This window comes from Columba livia, chromosome 5, assembly GCF_036013475.1.
Source record: "Columba livia isolate bColLiv1 breed racing homer chromosome 5, bColLiv1.pat.W.v2, whole genome shotgun sequence".
NCBI lineage: Eukaryota > Metazoa > Chordata > Aves > Columbiformes > Columbidae > Columba > Columba livia.
This window is the reverse complement of record NC_088606.1, coordinates 42307249-42332643: the sequence shown is the minus strand read 5'-3', so window position 1 is coordinate 42332643 and position 25395 is coordinate 42307249. Positions and strand designations below refer to the sequence as shown.

General features: G+C 38.7%; 1 protein-coding gene across 22 annotated transcripts in view; it reads left to right on the top strand.

The window, feature by feature from the left end:
* The window catches only part of PHF21A (PHD finger protein 21A), a 150203-nt gene that overhangs the window by 62681 nt on the left and 62127 nt on the right, over nucleotides 1-25395 (top strand). The window lies entirely within an intron of this gene.

Below are 25395 nucleotides of genomic sequence, written 5' to 3'. Positions count from 1 at the left end.
GAACAGATGAGGAGGTTTTTTGGAAGCTGTTTGACAGCAGAGAGCAAGCTGAATTCTAAGTCATTATGTCATTATGATTTTTGTTTAGCAAATTTCAAACCGAATTGGTTGGACAAAGAATTTTTAAATTCTGCCTGAAAACTTATGTTGCAAGTCCTGACTGTTGCTATACAGACTGGGGCCAAGCAGAAAGCAACAAGGTGTCTTTGAAATCTCATACTGTCAAAGGCTTTGTTTATGTATTAATATCTGTCTTCAAATAAAACTATTTATGGATGACAGAAAATCAGACCCAAATGACAGTTCACTGTGTGTATCCTCACTCCTGCTGCCCAACTATGAAAAAGGAAAAAACTCCTAAATTCTACTAAAAAGGTTGTGAATTTAGCGCAGCTGTTTTTTTTTTCAGTGGTGCCTTGAACACACAGCACTGGAACCACTGGTTCCGGAGGAGGATGAAGCAAAGAAGTGCAACCTCTGATTTTTCTGGTCATCTGCCCCCTGCAAATCCCTTCATCGTAATTGCTTTATATGGTGGTAGGGTGATGGGTAAAGATGTCTGGGAGGAACAACATCTGTGAAATGTTAACATACTGTTCAATAATTTTTCACTGGTGTGCTGCTGCAGTCAGGTTGTTTCTGGACAAACCAGCAGCCAGGTCAGCCAAAAAGGAATTGTAAATGATAGAAATTAACATAATGGAGCTTAAAAACAAATAAAAAAACCCTCCCCTGTCCTTTACCAAGCTACCACAACCTATACAATTACAAAAAGAAACCCAAAGGAAAGTGTCTCATCCTGTTATCAGTGTGCATCCTCACAGTCTGAAGAGACACTCACTGACAGTAGGCAGAGCTTGGCTTCTTTACATGGAGGAAGTAGGAAACATCCTTTGACCTGAGCTTACATTTGTTATATCCCCCCACCAAAGTGCACTGTTAACAGAGCACATAGTTCAACCTTAGAGACACAGACTCCTACAGGATGCTTCTCAGCAGCGCGTTATGTGTCAATGATGAGAAATAACGTTGTTATGACACAGGAGAGTGAAAAAGATGGAGAAGTTCAGGCATGGGGTACACTCAAGAGCACATAATGCAAGTTTTATTTCTGTAATGTGCATTCAGGGCTCATACCATAATTGGTGTTTTGATGGGGTATGGTGAATGGAAAACTTCAGATACAAAGGGAGGTCCAGAGGTCATCTAGTCCAACCTCCTGCTCAAAGCACATATGTATATCATGAGTACAGGGTGATAGCAATCTCCCAAAAAGGATTGATGGCCTGGACTTGCATTATTTGAATAGAAGTATAACAGTTGTTTTTCCATTTGTATTACTTACAAATGCCTGTCTGAACTCAAGGCATGTACCATCAGTCTTAATATGTTCACTCATATATTTGACAATTTATTTTCCTGGGCTGGAAAACTCCTTCCATTGCAGCATTTTAGGAAGATGTTTTGAAAACACTTGTTTTTCTGAGCCTCTTCCAGGGCATTAACACTGCTGCAGCTCGGCTGGCACTAACACCAAGAGGAGCAGTGCTATATACAAGTTGTTTTGTTACTGTGTTGTCTCTCAACTCCTGATGTGAAAGTAAGCAAGCAGTGCTTTTGTGCATCCAACCATTATTAACTGCAGTGGGTCTGAGCAGGCACTAGGACAAGTAGATAAATGTTTTCATTTGTCCATCTGCAAGGGCTTATTCCCATCTGAAGAGAGTCTTAAACTGAGTGTTCCAGCATCAGTATTTGAGATGAGATCTTTCTTAGTCAAGTTTAGTGTAGAGCTGCTGCTAAACTTGTAATTTTTTTTTTAAATTAGTGTCTTTTTATGAGGAAGTGAGGAGTGCAAAACTTACTGCATTTTCCCCTGGAGTGTCAGCTCTGTTTATTCTCAGTATACAGGTAAAAGATAGCTCTGGAGCTAGCTCCGTCCCTTGTACAGTTAATTAACCCCCCTGCTGTGGGCCTAGATATGTGCTCTTGCTGTTCAGTGATGTGTGTGAATTGACTGAAGAACATGCACTCCTGTGCAGGCGTCTGCAGAGAGAGAGAGAGAGAGAAAGCCTCCAAGAAACACAGAGAAAGATGATGGGGTGGCACATGGCTTCATAATTTGTCATGCTGAATGCTGGCTAAAGCTGCTGAAAATTGGGGATTTCAGCTGCAACAGATAACTACTGAAATGGCTTACCATGGTATGGCAACAACTAGTCAGTTTTTAAGGTGTTACTTCAGGAGCAAACCACAATGGATGGTAGACATCAATAACCTAGAGAAATGTTATTCAGTATTTCAAGCATTTGAAAACTCAGTAACTACATAACATAATACGAGTAACTGTTAAAGGACTGACTTGTGCTCTTAAAACACAGATGTGTGCAATCCGAAAACAAGACAAGATGTAAATTCTGGTAAGTCAGTAAGACTTCACAATAGCAAAGCTGCCTGTGATGTTCAATGAAAGAGAAATAAAATTGTTCCTTTAGTGTGTATTTGTATTGCAGATTTAACCTGGTATGTTCTCAGGATTTTTCGCTCTCCTGTTTCTATACAAACTTCTATACAAAGGGACACACCAAACTTTCACTGAATTTGGCATAGAATGTCCAGAGTTGGAAGGGACCCACAAGGATCACTGAGTCCAACTCCTGTCCCTGCAGGTGACAACCCCACAGTTCACACCATGTGTCTGAGGGTGTTGTCCAGTCTCTTCTTGAACACTGTCAGGCTTGCGCCTGTGACACCTCTCTGGGGAGCCTGTTCCAGTGCTCCACCACCCTCTGGGTGAAGAACCTCTTCCTAATGTCCAACCTAAACCTAAACAATCTTCCTGCTGTTCACTTGGCTTCTGTCATTGCTTACTAAAGAGAAGAGTTCAGTGCCTGTCCCTCTTCTTGCCCTTGTGAGGAAGCTATCGACTGTGATGAGGTTTTCCTTCTGTGTCCTCTTCTCCAGGCTGAACAAGATAGTAACTGGGATATGGCAATACAGTGTCCCCGCTCACCCGTCAGCTGGATGCCAGTCATTCTAGCAAGCTGCAGTGATAATATGCAAGGTGCTTACCTCATCTTCAGGGATGTGATGGATCAGAAATTAAAGCCTTTCTGATGTCCAACTTGAGCTGTGAATTTTATCCTTGCTTCAGACTCCCACCAAAAACTTTCCCTTTGGTCTCTGTTGTGTCAATAGTGGGACAACCCGATCACTCATGCTGAGTAGCCATTTCTCCTGATGGTGTTGGTTTCTTTGTGTACCTTTGGCTATAGGGACTGTCCTGCTGTAACAGGGCTTATGACCTAAATGTGGGTTGGCCCTTGAACTTAAAAGGTTCTTCTGAGTTCTGTTACAGTCCTTTCATATACATCTTATGTGACATGATTTAATACTTGACTAGGTTGCTCACTGGAGATGTGGATTGAAATGTGAATTTTGCTTAACTGTGAGCTGGCAGATGCCAGTCTGTAGTTGAGGATGCACACTGAATAACTTAAGATCTCCAGTATTCTCCTGTAACTTACATGCTTTATCCCATCTGCAAATGCTTCCAGATTTTCCATAGTCGATTGAGAAGGAGTCAAAAGCATTTCTGTAAAAAAGAGCCAGGAGGTATTCCCCCAGATGCTGTGAAAGAGGACATATCAGTGCAGTTATGGCTGTGGAGAAGAGGGCACATGGATCCTCTGTAACGTGGAGAACCTTCAGGGTACAGATACTCACATTTGGAAGTTTGATTTCTAGCACTTTTGAAATGACAAAAATACAAAGAGAAATAGTGTGCTTTCTGTATAACTAGAGTCCCCAAAAGGCTGATTTAAAATTTAATTACACTTAGGATACACTGATTCCTGTTGTTCACCCTAAAGCACCCCAGCCACTCACAGGATGATTTCTAGTTGCTTGGGAGGAGGAAGAAACTGAGAGGGTACTCATGAAAGCATGGCGGGAAGGGAGGACTACAGCTTTGGTCATCTTCGTTGTGAAGTTTATCAAAAGAGGGGGAAAAAAGGATGTGTACCGTCTTTATTTTCCCCTTACTGTTTCACCATATTCTGTCTTCATACAACATGTTTGCAGTGTGTTCTGTTCAGTGAGTAGGTCAAAAAAATAATAGTCTGGAAGTTAGGAACTGCTCTGAATTCTAATTCCTACTTTCCTGTCATTCACTGATGTACTTACAAAAGCCTTTTGCTTCTCTGTGCCAGATCCCTGATCAATTAAACGTGGCTCAGAGTATGTCATCAAGCAACTGAAGATACATTAATTTCTGTTTACAAACTACTTATGCGAAGAACTACCTTACTATGATACTACACACATGGGCAGGGACACAAAACCACCCTGTTGTCCGTATAGACTATTGCCATGTATAAACATTACCCCAGTATGCCTTCTAATTTTTCAAAATACATCTTTTTGGGGTTGTGTTTTTTAAATCCCGCGTGTATGTGGAAAAACTTTAAGATATATTCTGATCTTCCAAGGGAAAACATGCACAAGGCAGTAAAAGCGTTTTCCTTACGCAGTAATGCTTGTGCAAGTGCTGTGAAGTGGTATTGCTTAAATAGCGTATTTAAGGAGGGGAAGAAAAAGCTCATCTCCCAGCAAAAGCAGTTAAAACCAACTCTAAGCTAATTGTAAATTTAAGCATTGAACGATGCAACGTTTTAACAATACATACTTTGCAAACAAATGTGCCTTAGTTTTAAACTGAGGGGTTTAGGCACAGTTGGAGCTCCTTGCAGCAGGATGATCAGTTCAAAGAAGGCTGATCAAAGACTAGCAAACAGGTTTTACTTTCTGTTGAATTTAAAGAAGGCATAATCTAGATAGAAAAAATGTCTTGATGTAAGGGGGTTTTTGTGCAGTTTGGGTAGGATATACTGTTTCTCTGCTTTTTTTCCTTTAGCTATGCTGTATTAAGAGTTGTAAAAATCAGTCTGTTCTCTAGCAACTGATCTGGGGTTTGAGCTGGATTTCAGTAAGTGTCATCACAATACGTTTGTGCTGGCCTGAACCATAGTGCTTAAGGAGAAAACTTTGTTAACATATGGCAAAGATAGACACAGGTTTAAAGCTGTTAACCACAAACCCAAACTTGTCCAGTTTCCTTGATTTACTGCAAATTCAATTATTAAATGGCCTGATATAAATCATTAAATGCACATTTTAAGGTTCTAAGAGAGATTAATTTTTCATTGTTTTCCTCAGACGTAGCTACCCTATCTACAATTTATAGTTCTGAGGGCTAGGAAAATTATTAGAGGATTGTCCTTCAGGATGCCAAAGTGAAATGCTCACATCAGTAATCCTGTTTGGAATGTTTGCTTCTGGTATCATCACTTTCAGATATAAATATTCATATTTCACCTAGAAGAAAAAACTGCTGATTTTTGAAAGTGGGTCATTTTCTTTAAAAATGAATCTTTTGGCAGTTTTCATTAAGTGTATGTAATGCCAGATCAAAACTGGGAAATTATGTGGCAGTGTTTGCCTGTAGATTTATTCAGCTGAAGCTTAGATACCTTGAAAGCTCCTCAAACGGAGAGGACTTGTTCACAGCCATGTGAAGAAGGCTGCAAATGGGAAAAAGCAACGTGTTGTAGAATGGACGTTGTTTGCCTTGTTCTGCTGTTTTATTATTCAGTTTAGCTAATTCATTCAGAAGTAATTATGCTGGAAGTCACGTAAATGAAGATTTTATTCCCCAGTGCATGAAATGAAAGCACAAAAATTGTTCCAACATGTAGAGTTGTAGAATGTAGTGTTTCTACTTTGCAGAATTTAGTTCTGTAGAATAACCTATAAAAGACTCTCCAGATCAATTTGTTAATGGTTGTGTGGTGCTTTGAGATACTAAATTGCATCATAAGCAATAGGGACAAAATAGTGCTATAACCTACTTTGGTTGCTCATACATAAGGAAAGGCAAATTGGTTTGGTATAATGCCACAGTGTCTGGACACCATCTAGATGTGTGTAGGTGGGAGAACCATCTGTGTAGGTGAGCCTAGAAATATAAACACCTATTTAGGACAGGGTCTTAGTGTTTAATAATTTCGCATGTGAATCTGGAACATATTTTCATGCTTCATTTTGCTATGAAGTGAAGTGTGCAAGGGAAGAAAATAGAGTCTGATCTACTTCTGGTAATCTTCACTCTGACATATTTACTTAATCTTATTTAGAAAGTTTTCAGCTTTTTCAGAAAAAAAAAATCTAGATTTTTATATCCTCCCGTGGTTCTTTATTTTTGGATTTGGTGATGGTTTTCCTTTGCTTTGAGAGAAACTCTTAGAAGACAATGGAAATCTAGTAATAGATTTTCATTATTTGCTAGTGAGAAGGTGCTCTCATCATTTTATGTTGGAAGGACAGAAAAAGAAAGAAGAGTAGCAGCCCTAGACATCGGGCTCTACCTTAAGGTAGCTCGTGTATGTCTCTGCTGCAAGGTATGGACCATACTGCATGCTTAGACTACACCAGTTCAGTCCTGTGCTGTATCTCAAACTCATGCTATTAAGTTGTTATTTACAGCAAGATGTCAGGCTGTGAACAGGTGTGGTTGAGGAACCAAGTTATCTTGTGTTCTATCGACTGATTTTTAAATTTTTTTTTTCTTAAACTAAATTCAGCAAAACAATAGGTCAGGAGGTGCAGTGCATGGCATGGCTGACTTGCACATCAGTTTACAGTATTCCTTCAGGAAGTTTCAGCACACTCTGGACCACTCACGAACGTCAGAATAAAAATGGCACAGAAAATGATACTCAAAGGGGCTTTTTATTAAATGTCTGACCTGTTTATCTGTTGCTGTATATGATGGGAGAGCTGAGTATGCTATATAGGTGTCACAGTATGGGGGGGGGGGGGAGTTAGTTGCCACATGCACCATTGTATTATGCTCTCTCTACTGTCCTTGTGTCATTGGTAATTCCTGAGCGTTCACTGCCTATCAGTCAAGGGTGTCTTTCTGTCCTGCTACTGCAGAACATAAGCTGAGCTAGTTTTACGAAAGGGCAGCCTTTATTTGTTTTTTTTTGTTAAAAACAGTTGTCTTAATTTCAGTTTAGGAGGATAGATTCTGAGCCAAAACAAAGAAATAACATCTCAACAAATATTTTCCTGCTTTTTAAAGCAGATTGAGTGAAATGACAGAAGATAAAAAAAAGAGATCAAAATTATTGAACAATATCTTTCAAAGTTTGTTTGAATTTGACTTGATATGAAGCAGAAATACATATTTTTATCAAATAAATTCTGCATGGATGGATTCAGCAATATTTAACAGTAAAAGTTCACAAAACTTTTAACTTTTATAACTTAAAAAAAAGTCAGATCTGCTAAATGGACCAGAATATTTACATTATATAAGTCATGCATCAAAGAGTTTATCTGTGGGTATTGCTAGTTATTTAGTTATATAGGATTTTCCAACCCCTCCCCAGGCTTGATTCTCATCAGTTAAAATCAGTAATTTTTGTGTTCACTTAAATTGGTACAGAATCAAACCTCCCATGGATAACTCCTGTATTTTCTGAATATCAATACATAATATCACTAAGAAAGGAAATAATTGAACTCTAAATCTCCTGTCATGTTTTAAACATGAAATTTACCTCCACTGTCCGAGAAAATGGAACAGTAGTTCTTGAAATGGAAACAGGCCAGAAGAGAACTCAGAAACTTGCTCCAGCCATGGGCAGCCTGTGCAAAGCAGCCTCAGGGCAGCGTTGCCTGCGGTCATCGTCAACAGTATCAATGGCTTATAGAGATACTGAATTGTAGAATGGCGGCGGTGTCTACAACACTTATAATCACTACACCAACCACAGAACTTTGTGAATATTTTTAAATTATTGTTTTTAATGATCTGATCTAAGATATGCATGTAAGGCTTGAATGAACTATGTAATTTATGTATGATATTAATGTAAAAACGCAGGCTCTTTGTGGAAGTGGGTGTGTTCTTAAGCTGTTTTTTTGGTCCTGCTCTCAGTTTTCACCTGTTCAAAAATGAAACTCTCAACCACACTTGGAAAGATGTCAGTTAGAAAATAGAGCCAGTTCTTGAAGTGCTCTTTGGGGTGAACACCCACTGAATTGGGAAGAAATTGTCTTAGAATATTGAGAATGAGAAATGAGTGAGCAGCTCAGGGATTTAGCCCATGTGTAAAGGAGAAAGTAAAAGAAAAACCAGAAGGTAAAAGACCATTAACAACAGCCCTAAGACTAATTAAACTAGGCAATTTATGAAATAACATTGTTTGTTATATTTTTTGCCAACTTTTTGATTACATTCTAGTTGTGTAAAGATACTTTGTGTTTCTGATCAGCTTTATTGATTCTTACATGTGCTGCAAACACAGGAATTGTTGTCCAAACAAAACTGCATTTAGTGGGGGGCGAGGAGGGTTAGTGGGTGGGTGTTTTTTTTGTTTGTTTTTTTGTTGTTGTTGGTTGGTTGTTGGTTTTTTGTTTGTTTTGTTGGGGTTTTTAAATTGTGGAATGAGTTGTTGATCTTGCTTTTTGTATGTCTTAGTTCTCTCTCAAATTTTATTTGTAGTCAGCCTGGCATTGTCTATTTAATATTTGAGAGGAGCCATGGAATAAATCTCCAAAATTAGGTCCTGCTGACTTCCGTGAAGGTGCAGACTTTGAAGTGCCTACTCACCTTCTGCAAATGGAAAACAGACTTCATAGTCATTTGGACCATTGTGGAAAATTTGTCTTTATTTAACTTTAAAATTATTCTTTAAAGATTTCAGCAGGTATAAGAGAGTGTAAAACTATAGCCAGTCTCTGGAGTTCTTTGGAATAGCATTTGGAGCAGACCTCTTGCAAAATTTTTCACTGTTCATATTCTAGTCTTTTGTTGGACTGATACAAATGCGGTCCTGTTTGTTTTTAAACATTGGTAAAACGGATTCATTAAAACTGAGTAATCCTCCTTTAAATTATTATGTGAATAGTGAACATGATGTGAGGTTTGGTACTCAGCTGGTAGAAAGCAGAAAAAATTTAGCTCCTTTTATAACCTTTTGATTTTCCCCCAGTTGCTTCGTGAGATCTTACTAATATGAATGTATTCAGGAACTGTGCTTTATTCTGCTTCACCATCATGTCTCCAGATCCATTTTCCAGTATTAGGCAGTCATTCATACGATGTTTCTCAGATGATATGTCATCAGCTGAAAAATGACCAAAAATTACTTCCTTTTGTAAAATCCAGATACGGATGAAGCCGTGGTAGATTTTGTTATTTGTTTCCGTGGGGCCAAAGTTTCATCTCTTGTCCTCTTTATGTCCTAGATTCTTAGTTGTCTTACTCTGCTATCGACAATACAGTCCTCAATTTCTGTACTATTCAGATGTGCAATTTTTAGATTTTTTAAAAATTATTATTAGGTTCATTCTATTGGTTCTAGTCATCTAGGTCAGCTATAAATCTGGTGCTTGCTTTCTTAGCATTTTAAGGCATGCTTTTTTTTTTTTTGGTATCCCAATGGGCAAGCATGATTTCATGCCATGTCTTAAACATTGCGCTATCGTCAGCTCTGTTCTAGACATGTCTATTATGACAGAAGGAATAGAGACTTCTTTCACTTCCTAATGTGTAGCTGTTAAAATAATCCTTCCTGCTTGCTGATTTAATTGTCACTCTTATTTTTGTATTCCCCCTACTGTTCACCACCCATATTTGCATCAGATTTGAGCTCCTTTCAGTACTTTCAAAGTTCTGTATAATCCTGCCCTTCCTTGCTTATGTTCCCTCATTGCGTTTCCTGTCCCTCCCCCACCCGCTCCACTTCTTTAATGTTCCCACACATCCATCTGTCACTTCTTGAGCAGTTGCTTCCATGTCATCTTCCATGTTGCCATCTATGCATCCTGTGACCTCCCAGGACTCATCTGTGGAAGGGCTCAGCTTGTCCGCATTGAAGTCCCACTTGAAAGCACGCTTCTTTGCTGCTGCTTTAATGGAGTTGAGCTGGATTTTATTTTAAAAACAGAACCTTTGCTGTTTATTATTCCTCTTTCTGTAACTTCTGTTGTTGTATCTAGAAACTGTACACTGCTCATGTTACCAAGTCCCTTTAAGTGCCTAGACAGATACCAGAAAGTCTGGAGTAATTTTAAGCCATTACCAGCAGCAGTTGAGTGTTCTGCATCTCAGCTAATCAAATTCTTCAAATGTTTTACAAGCTGATAATGACCAAACCTGAGGCAAAGTGGCCTCAAGTTTTCCCCTGCAGAGGAATTAGAACATAGAAGCAGGAGTGGGAAAGAGTAACTTCTACAAGGGTTGTAGCCAGACTTACAAGATGATATCTGGAGCCTGAGCTGTCTGGAAAACGAGTGTGTTGTTTGTGTGTCAGTGCTGTACAACCAGTTTAAACAGGTATAACTTCAGAACTCACATTACACTTGCAAAGATTACTAATTAATTTCTTTATGATGTGTGGTATCAGTAAGTGCCTGGGCAGGAATAGGAATCTGTACATGCTAATACTGACAAAACTTGAAGGACAAGTGGAAAGCTCTGCACTGCATTTTTTTTTTTTAACATGCCTCTGCCACCTGTATTGATACTGCATTCATGGTAAAATTTAGGCATCTACTGAAAATTTTAGCTCTGCATGATCTTGCTAGCACTGTAGTAAGAGTGTAGGTAGTTAGGTCGTGGGTTTAGGGTGGGTTTTTTTGGTTTTGGTTTTGTTCCTTATTGGTACAACACTGTTTTGGCTCTAGGTGTAGGATCCTGTCTGAAAAAAAAATTAGAAGCAAACAGATCTGATTTATGTTGCTGTAAAAGAAGGGAGATGTAAGATTAACCCTGATCAATGTCTGTGTTCTATAGCTTGGTGTTTTTGCTGAGAGCAACTGCTTCCAGCTTCCTTGAACTTTACTTTAAGCACGAGTAGGTGCATTGTACGTGTTGATTTCAATATTTTAGAGGAAGTATGCAGTAGGAAAGGTAGACTTTAATTGATCCCACTGAAAATTCTCAGATACAAGCTGTCTGTGTGTACTGAAATGAAATGATGTGCCTTTGCTGGAAACAGCCACTAAACTAACTGGACTTGGAACTTTTGGCTAAGGAGTGTGTAGGATTGTGAATGCATTCTTAGTTACTTGGAGTGCTAAAACCATTAACAGCCCTTCAAGAACATTTTCATTTGTACGTTTTCTTAAAAATCCCGCCACCACTTGTGAGGATATAGTCTGATATTGTGGTATCTGAACATACAGTCTTGCCAACAGCACAAGATATAACTTTTACTTATCTGAGAAGTTAATTTTCCTGTGGTCAAGAAAAAACACTTTAAGGACAGAAAGTAGAAGTGTTTAAGTAGGAGCAGTGTCAAGACTTTATGTCTTGCAAATACTAAAGCAGAGATCACTTATTGTAATTTTTGTATAAGAATTGTACCCTGAAAGTCATCCTTTATATAACCATTCCAGAACATTAATTATGATAAAGTATTTTATGGTATTTCTGTGCATAATATTAGAAATAAGTTTGGTTTAACTATATTTTTGAATTTTAGTTTGTATGTAGTTTAAAAATGAGCTGGCAGGCTTCTGATTGTGCTTTTCATTATGTTCATATTTGAGTAAGTACCTCAACAAGTTGGATAGTTTGTGTTGCTTGAATGATAGAGGCACAGATTGGACTATGTCTTGTGGTTGTTGCTGCAGGCTTCAGTGTTCAGGCACATATGTTATTTCCCAGTGTCTAGTAGCACAGGTAGTTTAGTTGTTTCCTCTAAAGAGAGCTGGATTGTAATACTAAACATCTAATTTTTAAGAGAACATGCCATGTGTACAGGCCAGTTAGTCTGTACACATATATAAATCCAGTAAACAGTAACAGGTTAGTATAGAATTGCCTTCATTGTGAATAATCTTCAAAACAAATATATTTGTGCTTGTGCCTGTCACACCTATTACAAAATATAGAAAATGTGAAGAGACTGATTGCATCCTCAGCAGGTTTGCTGACGATACCAAACTGGGAGGAAGGGCTGACACACCAGAAGGCTGTGCGATTCAGTGAGACCTGGACAGGCTGAAGGACTGGGCACAGAAGAACCTGATGAAATTCAACAAGGGCAACTGTAGGGTCCTGCACCTAGGAAGGAACAACCCAAGGCACCAGTACAGGTTAGAGGTGGACCTGCTGGAAAGCAGCTCTGCAGAGAAGGACTTGGGAGTTCTGGTGGACAACCGCTTGACCATGATTCAACAGTGTGTCCTTGTGGCCAAGAGGGCCAAGGGTGCCTGGGGTGCATGAGAAATAGTGTGACCAGCAGGTCAAGGGATGTGCTTTTCCCCCTCTGCTCTGCCCTGGTGAAGCAACATCTGGAGTCTGTGTCCAGTTCTAGGCTCCCCAGTTTAAGAAACAGTCCAGCAGAGAGCTACGAAGATGATTAAGGGTCTGGAGCATCTTTTGTATGAGGAGAAACTGAGAGAGCTGGGTCTGTTCAGCCTGGAGAAGAGAGGGCTGAGAGAGGATCTTATTTAGGCTTATAAATATTTCAAGGGTGGGTGTCAAGACCAGACTCCTTTCAGTGGTGCCCAACGATAGGACGAGGGGCAGTGGGCACAGACTGAAGCAGAGGAGGTTCCATCTAAACATGAGGAGAAACTTCTTTACTTAGAGGAACAGGCTGCCCGGAGAGGTTGTGGAGTCTCCTTCTCTAGAGACATTCAAGACCCACCTGGACACATTCCTGTGTGATCTGCTCTGGGTGAACCTGCTCTAGCAGGTGGATTGGACTAGATGATCTCCAGAGGTCCCTTCCAACCCCAACCATTCTGTGTTTCCATGATCCCTATATCATGTTAAAAATCTAACAGAAATTGAGAGAGAGAAAGCAGAATGATGAGAGACAGCTGCTGCCGCCGCTGCTGCATGGATTGGCAGCATATTTATAATCAGGCTGGTAGGTAGGTTACTGGGCTTGGCTGTAACACATCAGATACCAGTGATGGTTGTTTGTATGTATATGCGAGGCATTTTCTTTTTTAAAGCAATTCATGTTTCTCATATTCTAAAGAAATTAAAAAAATGGACCAAACCAAATTTTCAGTATTTTAAATAGTTTTGAATAGTCTAGTAATTTTGTATCGGGAAACTCTTATTTAACGGTTTGTTACTGATTTTTTGCATGAATCAAACATGTCAAGGTAGTAGGGCTTGTTTACATGTCTTGAATGCCATCTGAAATGATCATGTCAGGTGAGATTGAATGTTGTGCAAATCTTGACTGTGTATGAAAATAAGTCTGTAACAGTGACCATTCTATTTCACATTTTGCTTTTTTTCCTTCTTTTTAATTGAATTTTTAAACACATGCAGCAGTATTATCTTAAAATTAACCTTTTTTAATATTAGGGCATTTCCATTCATAAGTCGCATGGGGAATTATATAGGCAGGCATTTGTTCCACTTGGAGGTGATTTCTGGCGAGATGTCTGCACAACTTGTTTCACTGCTCAGATGCAGGAGTTTTACCAATTGGTTTGATTTCATGCAAAGGTCAATTCCCTCCAGCCTCTTACTTTCCGCAGTACCCCCAGCTTCTCTGCTCTGTAACTCTGACAAGCTCCAGAAATCCTTAAAAAAAAATAAATCTGAAGTTTTTACATTAGGAATTGTTTTATGCTAAGATTATTCTAACCAGGCTAATGCACAACTAAGCAGTATATAGTCTTGTATCACATCTTGACCTGATCTGCTGCTTAGAATACTCCTTACAAGGCTATAGGTAAAAATATTTTTTACATATTAAGATAATGTATTTAACAGTCCTTCTTTATCAAAATGTGCCATGAGATTGCAATTGATTTGGTACCTTAAACCTTGAAAAAAAAAAAAGATTTTCTATGTTTTGGGGAAGAAAAGGGGAAATAAAAGGGCAGGACGAGTCTTGTCTACATAATGATGTCACTGTGTAAAGAAATGTGAATGTAAGATCTTCACCTTGCTACCTTGTGATTGTGAGTTCTAAAAATTATTAAACAAAATTTCTTTATTTCCTATTGAAATTGTTTACTTACATTTTTTTTAAATATTCCTTTGCTCTTCAATTTTTAAAAGGACTAAGAGGATTTTATTTTTTGTGTAGCATTTATTCACTCCCTTCATCTGAATCAGTTATACATGACTAATTATTTTTTCCCTCAAATGAAAATCTTTCTAAACCTTTTATTTATTTTTGTTGTTCATTACTAAATTTATTATACTTTGGTTGTTTCTGAGAACAGAATTAAGGAAAACACATAGTCAGGTTCCTAGGCCCACTGCTAATTTATATAGTGCCTTGTCATTTGTGTACAACATCTTCTTTGCTGTGCTTTTTTTAAAAATAATCGTTCATGTTGTATAAAACTGAGATTCCAAAAGAAACATTCTGTGTTTTCAATTTCAAATATATTTATTGATTGATTTTGCTATGTCATTGCTGACTGGATTGTCTCTGGTAAGCACGCAAAGTGCTTCAAACTGAAGTAAAGCTGGTTCAGCTGTTATTTCTAGGATTTCTTTTTGCATCTTTAAGATAGCGAGGTGTTCACATTTTAATAGGCTAGTGTTTATAAAATGCCTGTTGCTGTTAGCTGCTGAAGTCCTACATACTAAATTCCTTCATACTTTCATGATATTTTATATATATTCCCAGTGACTATTTCTCCTGTAATTTTATTCTCTTGTTTCCAACACGCTCACTTGGCTATCTCGGTTATCATATCAAGATATAGGGAAAGTAAATTTATATAGGAATACATTAATCTTCTGTGAAGAAGACCTGACACAAAGACATGATTTTGTTTTCTCTGCAAATCTTTGACGCTGACTGCCCGCTGATTCTTCAGCAGCCCAGCAGACTGGTGTCTTCCCACTTTGATGCATTTCAAGAATGCCTTGGTGTTGCTGTTACAGCTCTGTTATTTGCTGTGCACGTTTCCTCTCGTGTCGCCTTATTTCCATCTTTCATTTAACCTGTCATGATTGATACTTCCTGCTATTGGTTTGCTAGGGGTGAAATTCCCTCTTTTGAGGGGTACATGTTTGTGTCTAATAACCTCTTCAATCATACCATTGATGAAATCGGTTTATTTCTCACTTTTTTGCTTCCTGTTCTCTACGGGCTTTTTCTTTGGTTGTTCTAGGCTTTCTAGGAGTCTTTTTCATCTGGTAAAAGGCTTTCTGGTAAGTATCGTGGGTTTAGTTTCCCTGCTTTTAGTGTTTAGAATTGCAAGTGTACACCAGCTGCCCTTTCCTGAAGGGTCCTCTGTGGGCAGCGTTCATCCGTGTTGCTCTGGATGTGTCCCTTCAGCTGTCTGCTGTGTCTATAGGAGTTCCAAGCGTAACTGGAGAAACGGATGGAGCTTGTGAACTGAGCCAAGGGTTAGTTCTGGATTTTTTCCTCCCCTTTTGAAACCTAAAGTAACAATGCGGGCAGCTGTGGTGAAGCTTTTAAGTTTTTGGCTTAGATTCAAAGGGAGTGCTTTCCATTAGAGCATCCCCTGCCTGACAGTCAGATACCAGGGTTGGAGCCAACATCCCCATTTCATGGCCTTCCCCACTCAGGTTCTGCACTCCCTTTCCTTTCCTCCCTGCTTCGATGACCACCACCTTGTGTTTCCTTTCTGCTACTGCACCAGCTTTTCTCGTTGGATTTTGTGTCCCTGGATCTGTTCCAGCCCAGGAACAAAGACCAGACCAGTTCTTCGCGAGCATGTGTATTTTTCATTTGCGTGTGCTCACACATGTCAGCTGCATGTTGGAATGTATTTCCTTCCACCACTCCCCAGTCAGCACCCACGGGGAAGTGTTTCTTTTGTAATTATTTTTATAAAGTTTTTGTTTGCAGGGGTGGGGGAGTAAGCGAAAGTCTCGGTGAAAGTGCTGAGCCAAAGCAGTATCAGGTTTTGTTCCAAAAAATTAAAATGTATGTGTAAGATGTCACATTAAAGTTTATTCACTGGTTAAGAATTGTCAAGGGAAGTGAAGCCAAATTAAGAGCAACAGTGTCCTGCTAGGAAGTTAGGTACCTTGAACTGATATGTCTAAGTACATGCGATCTGTTGTCCTGTGGTGAATAGTCAAAATAGCCAAAGGAGACCACAGGAGTCTCTCTACTGCTGTGTGACAGAAATCCATGCAGGAAGGTGACTTCCCTGTAAGTTTGGAGCCACTTTTTTCCTGCTGCGTGTTAAAACCCAAGCTAAAGTGGGCCCAGGCTGGTGTTTGGTTGCCCCGATTCTGACAAAGGTGGCATTGACTCAGTGTATGATTCTTCATTCTTCTTAGTATTAAATAAAGGCCTCTCTGTGTTTGTATATCAGAACTAACAAGCATTTTTAGTTGAAATTAATTATTATAAAAAGGTAGGTAAGATCACGGGCTAGAAACTCAAACAGGACCTGGCCAGTCTTGCTACAGAATTGGACACCCATTTCGTTAATGGAAAATAATATAACGAAATTTTAAAAATAGGCTATGATAAAAATGTTAGCTCAGACTGTCAAATGTCTAATGTTATACTCCTGGAGAAAACTTGTTTTCACAAGCTCAGAGCCCCATCTGCTTATATTGATTTTACTGCCTTGAAAATTAGTCTTTTTTTTTGCTTAGGCCTTGACTTTACATTTGGAGGACCCACACTTACATTTTTGTTTTTAAATTAATCTATCTGTTTCAGTTTTCCCATATGTGAAATTAAAGAATAATGAATACTCCTTACCAACATTACAAGGTTATTGTGAAGATTAATTATGCTTGTAAACATTATATAAAGGCCTGAATATTGTCAGCAGTATTACTGTGCCTTATTAAGTATTTCCATGGTTCATCCTATAGGTAAATGTAATGTTCAATGATGAGTAGTTAGGAGTTGATAGTTTAAAAAAGAAGAAAAAAAAGATCCTTAATTTAAATTCTTCCTTTGATTTCAAACTGTACCTCCTTAAAATTATTGCAAATCAATGTCATGCCCTGTTTCAATTTAAATAAATCTGATTTTAATAAAGATAACATTAAACAAAGAAGGTTGTTTCTGACATCTTAAAGAACTCAAATGAACCACCTCATGGAAATCACTTGGTACGCTGCTGGAATTAGTGTATGTGTATGTGTTAAATTGAATTATGAGAGTAGTAGTCTCTTCTGCAGGTAAAGAGCATTTTTTCTCATATTTCCATATGCAGTTAGTTTAGTTTTATAATTACTTCTTAAAGACCTGAAAAACAATGATGCAGAAACTTTTCTATCTTAATCTGTAAGTAAAAAGCAGCTGAAGAAGGGCAAGATCTACTAATTCTAAAACGTTGAAGGACATGTTCACTAAAACCAGTGTAATTTTGCATTGTCAGATGGCCCTTCTCTGTTTATCACGTCTGTTTTAAATGCAAATCATGCCTCGATAAACCTCCATTCACCTCAGATACACAACACATTGAATATAATTGCACTGATCTTCTTTAAAATGTATAGTGTTCTGGTACAATATTGATATTCTTCTTGTCACAAAATATAGTAAAAGATTAAAAGAATAAAAATCCAGTAATGTGAAATAAACATTTTTGAACATAGTTATCTATATGTGAATAATTTGAATGAACTTATGTTTAGCTTTATTTTTACTTTAAAATCACGTTGATCTGAGCTACTTTCTGGCTAGCACAAATAGGTAAAAATTTGAGAGACTGTTACTTTTTTTTACAGATTCACTGCCAGTGTGAAACAGCTTTTTTTCTGAAAAGTTAAATACAAATTCAGAAAAGATTAAAACCCAGCTGTTTAACTGAAGGTTTTCCTGTTCAAAGGAAAAATCAAAATCAAAGCTCGCCATCATCTCTGTGCACCCTAATGGATAAAATGTACCCTTAGATTTTAATTGATTTTAACTCACCTTATGATGTAGGGGTACCTATAGATCTTTGTGTTAAGGAATCACGGAGGGCAACAGCATTGTGTGAGTCTTTCTCTTTGTATCCATACGATCTGTTTTGTTTATAATGTCACCAGTGGATGTTGCTGCTTTATCTGGATACCTGGAGAGAGAGGTATGTTAGAAGCAAAGGTCAACAGCATCCTGCTTTTGCTGCAGCATTGTAGGTGGCTGTTTCTGGTTACTATTCTGCTGGTTGTTAGATTACCTCCTTTCCTTCCCTGTGCCACGTGTGTGTGTTATTCCAGCCACAGCTGAAGCAGCAGGGCTGAAGAAACGAGTAGCCTCCAGAAAGGCTGAATTTAGCAGTAATGTAGTAGTAGTGTATAATAGTAGCATGTACCCACAGCCTTGTGTCAGCATCCAGAACTGAACATGTAACTCTCCATAGCTGAATTACACTAACCTGAATAGTTTACATTTTGCTGTTTGATTTTTCAAGAGGATGATTCTACAGTGCACGACTTTTTTAGTGAATGATTTTGTCATTTCAATATTGTTTGGTAGGGTTTTGTGTCTTTTTTAATGGATGGACTTAAATGAAGGCTCTTTTGAGGCTTCATATGAATTACAATTTCACATTTTAGTCACAGCATGGTTTTATCACACCTGTTTGTGCAGGCTACCCTGATTCATATTCAGCTGATGTCATTTCGATGTAACTTGATTTGAAGCTGAAGTCCTGAGCTCATCAGGAAAGAGCTTCTAGTGGCAAATGAGAATGCTGACACCCCAGAAATGCTTTAGAAGGCTTTAAAAACATGAGAAGTAGCTTTTCTCTGTGTATTGAAGACGTTAAAGCAAAAGCTAACTATTTAAAACGAGAAGATGCGGGCCCTCAGACAATATGTGTATTTCATAGTGTGCACATGAAGAAAATATATTCATTTTTAATCATCAAGGACATAACTGATTCCATGTGAAGAACTTTGAAAACAGCTATTTCAAAAAATAATATTGTGTTCATATATCCCAGGTCAAACTTCGGAAAATGTCTTGATACTCATTGATAAGCCTAGACTTTTAAAACATAATTATTTCCCTTCTAGGAGCTGACTTTCAAGTAGGTAGTACCAGCCTCTGTGTATTTCTAAAAGCCTGATTTTGAATTACTGCTTAGTTTCCATGCTCCTTTGTAGCTTTAGCTGAGATCCTGTGACAGTGAAGATGTGCTTTTGCTACAGATACATATGATATAGCTTAGTTTCATAGTTACAAGTCTTGTAACTTTTGCCAGTGCCCTGCGCTGAGCTGTTGGACTGCGGTTTTTCGTCTCTGCAAGAAGCAGGTTTGGACACCTGCAGGTTATTAGAGATGAATAAAAGGAAAGGAAAGAGTCACATTATGCTGCCATTGTGCCTTTGGTTACTGTTCCAATTGCTTTCACATTGTCTACATGAAATTACGCAGAGCGTCTACATAGGTACACAAACATTACTTACAATTATTTGGGGAATTGTGGTCATTTCTGCTGCAATTGAAACTAATGATACAATTTTTAACTCTTTCTGGCAGCTGTTAAACCCAGGTAAAGCTGTACAAGTTGGTGACAGCATTGGCTGAGTTGACCATACAGTTGAATCCTTGAGGTTACAGTTTTATGTGGTGTTACAGTGTATTTCAGAATCCAAAATGTGCAATAAATGTATTATAAATTAAAAAAGGGCAACATTTGGATTTTTTCTAGTCCACGTAAGTGTTTGGGAGTTTTGTAGCTGATATAAATGCATTCTGTACACTGTACTGTGTGGACCTGATATCAGAGTTCTCTTTAACGTGAAAATGATCTTGACAGGCCAGTTTTAGAAGAGGTTTTAAAAATATTAATGATTATGATAGACATTTCAGAAGAAGTTTTGTACAGATGGAGGAGGGACAGCAGCTGCTGCTCCTCAGCTTGAATAACAGAGGGATCATTGTGATCTGCTAGTCAGCCACCCTGTACAGACTGGCCTCATACTTTTGTCAGTAGCTTCTCCTTAAAGCTACTGTTTATATTAGGTTGGTGCAAAAGTAATTGCGATTTTGGACCATGAATTTTAAATCATTATAACTAGGCTCAAACACATCTTTATTAATCAAAATGGAAACCATTACAATCAACAGATTTTCACCAATGAGAAATAAGTTAGTTTATTTCTGTAGCATAAAAATCCATGCTTTGGGATTTGACGAACTCTTAGAAAGCATTTTCTGCATCCTCCTGGTTGTGGAAGTGTTTTCCCTGCAAAAAGTTGTTGAGATGCTTGAAGAAGTGGTGGTTAGTTGGTGAGAGGTCAGGTGAATATAGTGCATGAGGCAAAACTTTGTAGCCCAATTTGTTCAACGTTTGAAGCATTGGTTATGTGATGTGCGGTTGGGCGTTGTCGTGGAGAAGAACTGGGCCCTTTCTGTTGACTAATGCCGCCTGCAGGTGCTGCAGTTTTCGGTGCATCTCATCAGTTTACTGACCTTCTTTCTCAGATGGAATGGTTTCGCCGGGATTCAGAAAGCTGCAGTGGATCAGACCAGCAGCAAACCACCAGACAGTGACCGTGACCTTTTTTTGGTGCAAGTTTGGCTTTGGGAAGTTCTTTGAAGGTTCTTCTCGGTGCAGCCACAGACCTGGTCATCACCAGTTGTCATTCCACTTTTTGTCACGTTTCTCATTCTAATAAAGAAATGGTTCGTTGTTGTTGTGTGGAACAAGAGAAGACGACACTTCAAAACGATGATTTTTTTCATTTTCTGTCAGCTCATGAGGCACCCACTCACCGAGCTTTTTCACCTTTCCCATTCACTTCAAATGCCGAACAACTGTAAAACGGTCAGCATTTGAGTTCTTCAGCAACTTGTCGTGTAGCTGTAAGAGGATCAGCTTGGATGATTGCTGTCAGTTGGTCGTTGTCACCTTCCGATGGACGGACACCACGCTTGTCATCTGCGAGGCTCTTGTGTCCTTTGTGAAGCTTCTTGAGCCACCACTGCACTGTATGTTCGTTTGCAGTTCCTGGGCCAAATGAGTTGTTGATGTTGTGAGTTGCCTCCCCTGCCTTATGACCCATTTTGAACCTGAATAAGAAAACGGCTCAAATTTGCTTTTTGTCTAACACCATTTTCATAGTCTTTATAAAATAAACAGCAAGTAATAAGTCAGTAGCAAAAAAAACACATAAGGCGAGAAAAGCACATTAAAATGATGTATAACAGAACAACATTTTTTAAGAACGTTTTCCAGTATCAAATGCCAAATTTCAACAATGCAAAAACAGCAATTACTTTTGCACCAACGTAATACTTTGGGTTTCCGCATTTGGAAAGACCGTGTGTTTGGTTGGGGGAACAGCAGTTAACGCCGTGTGTTAGGTGAGAGTGCTCAGTGACTCTGTTACAGGAAAAATGCAAATTAGAAAGCCTGTTGGACTCATCTAACAACACTTATTTGCTGGAAGTTGTCATCTTTTAGGGCATTTTTTTCCTCTCCTTAAGAAATGGGGGAGGAAATATTTGCAGAATTAGGGTATAGTTAAACTCAAATAACAAGTTCATTTTTGTTTTTCTGAGGCAACTGAGAGTAGAAAATGTTTTTAAGGAAAAAGGCTGTGAGACTTAATTGAACAGCTTTAAACAATTTAAGGCTGCACATACTGCAACACAGGCTTTCTCTGCTTGTAGTTTGTAGTGAGTGGGCTTTGCAGACCAGACTTTGAGTTGTGATGTTAGAGAAGAGCTCAGTTCTCCTCAGTACACTCTGTATGCATGTTTTTCATTACTTTGTATACAGTTTTTTGAGAGGAAAGTAAAATAAATACATTAGAAACACTTGGTACAGAACAAGACCTAGGAATAATATTGACTTACTTGGTTCTTTTGATGGAGCAGATTACCTGTAGGTAATATGTAGTTTTTCCAGGTAGAGGCTCAAGACACAGTCCTCCCACTAAACTGAAATGCAGCAGAAGCCCTTGCGTGTGCTTTTCGGTGAAACCTGGGTAGCACTGTGCCCCCAGGATGTCTTGCAGAGCTTTGTTCGCTCTGGGGGAGGAGACGTGGCAGTGACTGAATTATTGTAGAAGATGGAATTTTATAGTTTGTGTGCAGTGGACTGGAAGATAGGGGAGTTCCGATAAGGCAGACTAAATGCGAATACTTCATAAATATGGTATGTGGTGGTTTCAAACGCAAAATTAAAATAAACAGACACTGGTGAGGGGACCAGCATTATCTCTCGAGGGAAATCCCTCCTCTTTATTCTCCCTCTTCCTTTTTTGCTGCATCCCTGGCAATCCCGGGCTCTCTTCTGTATTCTGGCTAAAAAGAGATAAGGTGTCACTGGCCCAACTTCGCACACTACCAGGCACTTAGAAAGCTCTTGGGAGAAAGACATGTACTTTTATATTATCTCGAGCTGAAAAGGGAAATGAATGTCATCTGTCACTGTTTGGGCAAGTACTCCAACCACAAGGACATGTGCAGCCAAGCACTGCTGGAGTAATGTGGGTAGATGCCTAAGTGTGCGGAAGAGATGGGATTTCAGGCATTCTTTCTCTTCAGGATTTCCTTTCGGCAGATTTGGACTAATGGGACTCTTGGTGTTGTAAATCTTTCTTTTGTATTCATTCTAAGCACTGCATAAGGTACAGAGATGCCCCAGCATGGTCATCTGAGTCAGCGTGTGTGTCGCCAGAATGTTGCATTTGGTTCCACAATGTGGAGCTGTGCTGCACTAGCCAGTAGGAAAAATGGTTAAAAAAGTAAGAATGAAATAATTTGGAACTCGGTAGCTCTGGGAGCTATAGAAATGGCTTTTCTTGTAAGACAACTCATTTAGATCCAATTCAGTGCTAATGGTTATCCTCGCATTTCACATGCAAATGGTGTCAAACTGACTTTGCTAGCCTGTTAGGTTTCTCAGGCTTATACGCCATTGTTTTACCCACATTATTTAACTTTCTCATCTTACTTTATCTTCTATTAGTTTAGAGAAATCAAAAGCAAAGGAGGAGATAGAGTTAGTAAATTGCCATTGCTTTTCAGTTTCTCAAGATGTAAAAAGTGAAGACTGAAAACACCTTTTCTATGGCATTATAACTGTATTACTGAATATGAATTGTGGAAAGTGAATTTACAGGAAGTAACTTCCTTTTTCAAATTAAATACTTTCTTTTATTTAACTGTTGTGGTTAGTGTATTTTGCTGTTTTATTTCCTTTAAAAGTATTAGCTGCCAGGAAGATTTTAGACAAAGTTAATATTGATGAATAATTTTAAAATAAAAGTTTAATTATTAATAACACCCCAGAAAGTCAGCAATGCCCTGGAACAAAAATGGTAGCTTCCTGAAACAAGATTGCTGGAGTAAGGTTCTTCAATCAGTGGTTTCGAGCAGTATCCAGGAAAACAATTTAGCAGAGTGTGATGTTCAGTGTCTGGCATTCTCATTTTTAAAACCTCTGCTCTTTCTGAGCTTCCTTTAAAAAGTGCTTCTGTTTTAAGCAGAGGGATGTGCTTTACTGGACATGAGACAGAAAAACTGTTACATTTCTGTTTGATTCCATGTGTCCTGATACTTTTTTTCTTAATTATTATGATGCTATTTTTAGCTAAGTCCATCTTTGCAGTTTCCTTATTTAAACTTCCTTTTCAAATGATTCTAATTTTATCTAGAATTTTTGTAGCATATTGCTCCTTAAGTGTTGAGACCCAAATTGAAGGAAAAAAAAGTTTCACGTTTTCAGTCTTTTTGCATTCACCAGTGTCACTTTAGCTTAGATCTTCCAACTGTTAATGGCTTATTTTTGCTTATTAATGTAAACAGCCAGAAGACCTAGTTAAGATTAAAGTTGTTGTATATTAAACAATTGTACTGACAGTTGTTTGGGTTTTTTTTTCCCCCCCCTGAAAACAGTGCAAAAATGTCAGGAAGAGGAAAGAAGGAGTTTTTTCAGAGTGTGTGGATACTTTTAGCTGAATTTCTATAAAGTTTGGAAGCAGGAACTTAATCTCAGAACTATGAAGTTAGGAAAAATCCATTCTTATTCTCTATAGGCTGGAGTTTCTGCTGGCCCATCAGCTGCTGGGGCTTCTGCTCCCTGAGGGCTGCTGGGATGGTGCAGGGCGGCGTGTCTCAGCCTCCACGCGCTGCGACATATGGTGTGTGGGACATAATCAAAATACATGAGAAGCGACTGAAATTTCCAACACCTGTCTTCTGTTGTATGTCCTTGTAATTTCAGTGATGGTATTTTTGTCAATGATGATTTTTTGAAGAAAATAGTCTTGTGAATTGAGTTATTTATGAAAGAAAACCAGCTTTCGCTATTGGTTGCCATAATAAATATGCTACTTTCAGTCCTCAAGCAAGTGGATTACAGGAAGGCTTGAAACAAGGACCTTTCGTTAGCTCTCAGCACGGCTCTCTCTTGACTGAGTTAATGGATAGCGGGAGACATAACAAAAGCAGTTTGTTGCTGTTTTTGCCAAAAAGACAACTATTTCAAAAATAGCATTTGAACGTGCATTGGATTTTCTTGATTCTCTTCCTATTTTGAGGAGATGCACCTGTTTAGAGCTGTGGTTTCATGCAGAATAGTCAAGTATATGGATTTGACACATTATTGTAAAGGCTGGACTGGGTGAGTTTTTTTCTTTTGTATTAGAACTGGATTTCATGTCTGATATTGCAGAAATACCCTTGTGCAATCTACATTAATTCATTTATAAGGCAAAAGAAATAATTTGTAACCCTTACAGGTTGAATGGTTTGTGGCCAGGTTCAATAACAAAATGTTAGAACTGAACAAAACCATGAATAGCAAGCAGTGAGTGTTCCTTGCCTTATAGTTCACCGCACCTTCCGTAAGGCCGTAAATTTTGTACAACACCCTCTTTCTCAGCCTCTGCTTAGCAGAGATGCACATTTAGGAGATTGACTCAAGCCCTGAAAGACTGAAATCTGGGATTCTCAGGAGGACTGGAGTGCCTGTCAGACAGCTGGCACTGGAGCACATCTCTGAACAGCGCTTGCTAGAGGCCTGGCTGTCAGGCCAGCAGTAGAGGTGTCTGCTGGTCTTGGGTGTGATAAACCTCTTTGTGTGTATGGATGTGGCTTGACAGATGGCTTTGGGAGCACGTGGAAATGAGTATGTTTTCAGGCAGCTCGAACTTTGTACATAATGCAGAGCACATTTAAATCGTACTTTGCTATAACTCACAGAAATGCAGAACCGGATTTCTTGTAATATTAGCTTACTTACATTCCTTATGTACATATGTGTGTGTGTGTCTTAATTGTGTTCTTCTGATTTGAGGACAGATGGAACTAGAGCAGTCTTTGCTGCAAGTTGTGGAGCCTGAAAGCCTTTTGCTGGACATCTGCTCAACTGCAGCTCCATTGGCCACGGGGGCAGTTACATCTGAGAGTGGGCGTAAAGTTCTGGTTTGGTTTGGTT